Source organism: Elephantulus edwardii, unplaced genomic scaffold, assembly GCF_000299155.1.
Source record: "Elephantulus edwardii isolate Elephantulus edwardi_28Jun2011 unplaced genomic scaffold, EleEdw1.0 scaffold00037, whole genome shotgun sequence".
Classification (NCBI taxonomy): Eukaryota; Metazoa; Chordata; class Mammalia; order Macroscelidea; family Macroscelididae; genus Elephantulus; species Elephantulus edwardii.
In genome coordinates, this window is record NW_006399787.1 from 16039673 (window position 1) to 16043836 (window position 4164).

Sequence of the window (4164 nt, forward strand, 5' to 3'; positions counted from 1 at the left end):
ACCCTCGCCGGCCGCCAGCCCTGGGCCCGGCCGAGAACGATGCCCGGCGCCCGGGAGGGACGAGGGAGAAGCCGCGCCCCCTCCAGCTCCTCCTCTCCTCTCCCTCCGCCCCCTCTGCCGGCGTCCCGCGGGTGCGCGCTGTGCCGGGGTCGCCGCGGGCGCCTCCTGCTGGCGGCCGGGAGAAGCGGGCCCAGACGTGGGCGTGAGGGGGATCCCTGGGCAAAGGGCCCCCCCCGCTGCGGAGGTAACCCCAAACAAATACTCCAGGAATGAAACATCGGGCTTCGGACTCCATTCTGCTCCTGGTACAGGAATCTGGCAAGTTTAATTACCAATCCCTGATTCAGGCCATGGCCTTCCCTATCACCTTCAGAGAGCTGGAAAGTGAATAAGGATGACAGAAGAATTGATGCCTTTGAGCTGTGATGTTGGAGGAGAGGACTGAATATCCCGTAGACTGACAAAAGAACATGTCTTGGAGATATGTCTTGGAGAAATTGCAGCCAGTGTGCTCACTGGAGGCAAAGATGGAAAAGCTTCATCTCACATACTTGGGACATGTAGGTAGGCGAGGCTGTTCCCTGGTAAGAGGTGTCATGCTTGGAAAGATAGGGCGTCATCGAAGAAGAGAAAGAGCCCCCACCCCCATGAGATGGGTTGACACAGTGACTGCAGCGCTGGGCTCACGTGTGTCAGATACTGAGGATGGCGCAGGATAGGACAGGGTTCAGATCTGTTGTTCATAGAGTCGTTATGAGTCGTACTTGACAGTATCAAACCTAACAACAATAGCAAACTAGGTTTTTCTAACTCAGAAAGCCAGTTTGTCTTCAGTCAAGGATCCAGATGCTGTTTTTAATATATTTGTTTAAAAATCTAGGAGTAGTTAAATCTAACAGCTAAGATGTAGTTGAGAATGAAGGCCCTTAAGAATTGGGTATGTTTGACCGTTATTGTTGAAAAGTCACAAGCATTCTCAATTTGAGCAAGAACTGTGTTGGTCCTTGGAGCAAGGTGACACAAACAGCCATATCCAAAAATTAGGGTGATCTACTACTTTACAGTGACAAAGTAAAATATATTCCAAGAGATGTGAGAGTATGGGATGGACAGATCTATCATTTGTGTGTGGTATGGGAAAGGAACTTATTTAGCTTTATTATTTTTAATGCATCATGAATATGCTGTGATAAACTGTAAATTTCTCAATCAGCCATTTTTATCAATGGGCCAATCTGCACAGAGCCCTAATTGAAAGATTAACTGTGGCTCTACTCGAAGTTATAAGAGGGTCTTAGACTTCTATTTTTAGAGCTGTAAAAACTGGGAATCATTCTTGGCACTGTGTAATGTTTATGAGGCAAGTCTGATCTCAAATGAATGAAATTTTTCCCCCTAAAAGAGCTTGAAGTTTGAGTTTATTATAGCAATAAAAATACTCTGTTCCTGCACTAAAGTAGCTATAATTAATAATGAAAGCACAAGAGCCAAAAGAAACGTGACATTTTTAAAAGTTTGAAGTAATGAACGGTGATAGTAGGACCTCCCAGGGTTAGGCCACTTTTTCATTTATTTTCCAAATGTTTTCACACTCCTTTCCATTGACTCTCACAACTCTCCAGTGAGGATGGCAAATAGGGTCATCCTTATTGCATAGGAAAACAAATCATAGCTTAAAAAAAAAGAGGCCCATAAATGATTGAACATGTTCTTATAAACAACCGGCAGTTAAGAAGCCACACTCTTCCTGTTTCTGAGCACTCTTCACCTTATCCATTTGAATCAGAGTAAGTTTCCCAGAAGCTTCTGGTTACCCATGGGTTACCTATAGGTTGTAGAAATATTATTGTTGTTGTTGTGTGTCGTTGAGTTGCCTGCAACTCAGCAATCCTATGCACAACAGCCCTAAACTCCACTCTATCCTGTGCCAATCTTATTGTCTCTGACACACCTACCCGCATTACCCCAGTCACTAAATCAATCCACCTCATTGAGGGTCTTCCTCTCCTGTGCTGTCCCTCCACCCTCCCAAGCATGACTTCCCTCTCCAAGGACTGATCCCACCTTGCAACATGTCCATAGTATGTCAGACGAAGCTTCAGAATACTTGCCTCCAAGAGCAACCTGGCTTCATACTCTCCACCACAAATTTGTTTGTTCTCTTATAGTCCATGGTATATTCAGTATGCTTCTCCAGCACCACAGCTCAAAGGCATCAATTCTCCTCTCATCCCTAGTCATTGTCCAGCTTTCTGATGTATAGCAAGTAATTGCAAAGACCATGGGCTGGATCAGGCACACCTTAGTCTCCAGACTGACATAATTGCTCTTCAGTACTTTGGAAAGGTCTCTGGCAGTAGACTTTCCCAATGCAATTCATCTTTTAATTTCCTGGCTGCTGATACCAAGTGTACTGATTGTAGAACCAAGTAAATTGAAGCTGTTGACTATCTCAGTCTCTTCACCATCCACCATGATGCTGCCAATCAGCCAAGTGGTGAGAATCTTTGTTTTCATGATGTTGAGCTTCAATCCATATTGAAGGCTGCAGTCCTTGACCTTCTGTAGCAAGCGCTTCAGAACCTCCTCAGTTTCAGCAATCAGGATTGTGTCATCTGCATAACGCAGATTGTTGATGTATCTACCTCCAATCCTGATGCCACACTTCTCATAGAGCCCAGCTTTTCAGATAATCTGTTCCACATATATATTGAAAAGATACGGAGATAGGACACATCCTTGGTGCACACCATTCCTGATTTTGAACCATGCAGTATTTCCTTGCTCTTTTATGAAGACTGTCTCTTGGTCCAATTATAGGTTTCTCATAAGCACAATCAATATGACCAGTTTAAATAATAGTCTTCGGACAATCACCCAAGGATTCATTAGAATTGCACATTCTCAGGCAGCATTCCAGAAATGCTAGAGGTGGTACCCAGCAGTCTGTTTGAAAAAGCCTTCTAGAGGATTCTCTGGTGGCCTAGTGGTAAGAAACTGCACTGCAATCCCAAAAACATATGGTTCAAATCCACTAGCTGCTCTGTGGGAGAAGGATGAACAATCTCCTCCCATGTGATTTACTGTCTCTGAAAACTGGAGGGAAAGTCACCTATGGGTTGGTTCCAACTCCAGGGTATACAAACAACCACCAGAGGATTCTAGATTCTAGATCCGAAACTGCCATCTCAGAACACATGCTCAGTCTTACTTTGTTTCCCTGTGGCCACAAACCACAGAGTTCCAGAGACACCCTGAAGTTGGGAGACACAAATGAATCATCATTAAAACATACTTTTCAATATACTGATATATCTGAAAGCTGAATCATGATTAAATAATGTCGTTTTACTGTTAAAATAGTGGCTTTGAGGCTGGGTCATAGACACAGGGTCAAGTTTTCACTCTCTAAGGGAGACAGGAAAGTTTGCCGAACAGGGTTTGGAAGGGATCCCAAGCTTTCCAACACAAAGAAAGATGTAAACACGATAAAATTCCAATACGACATCACATACCGGCAAATGTCTGCTGCAGTTTAATTTAAAAGGATTAACCACAACTGGGGAGAAGGATGCTGAGAAAACTAGAACTGGATGCATCAGTGGAACGGAGGCCGACCCAGCTTGCGTGACGGACGTGCAGCCACCAGACAGTATCCAGAGAATATGGAGCCGGCAGCTGGCCAAAAAGGCAGCCGGCAGCAGGCTGGCTCACCCCAGAGAAAGCGAGTGTTATAAGCCAGTGGACAGCTGGAACACAGCCTTGGGAAATCCAGGAGCGGACAGAAATTGGGAAATCATGGCAGGCATTATTAGGAAAATGTGCTGCTGATAGCAGGATCTCAGTGCTGTTCTTCAGGCCTGAACTTCAGTCTCCAGAGGCACTGACAAGAACAATTAGAATCAGGTTTTCGTGCTGATTTCCTGAGCAAATTTTAGGGACAAGGAGTTAAGCTCAGGGAAGTATGACAAGTATCCAAAAAAGTCAGCTCAAGGGGATGGAATCAATCTCAGAGGCAAAGCAGGAGTCCACCGTCTACAGTTGAGACATAGTTTTACACGCTAAGTATGCCTGGCTTACCATTATTGTTGATTACCTTAACGTTGAGCTTATGAACAAAAGGCCTGAAGCTATTCTGTAACTATGATCATTTATCAAAATTCA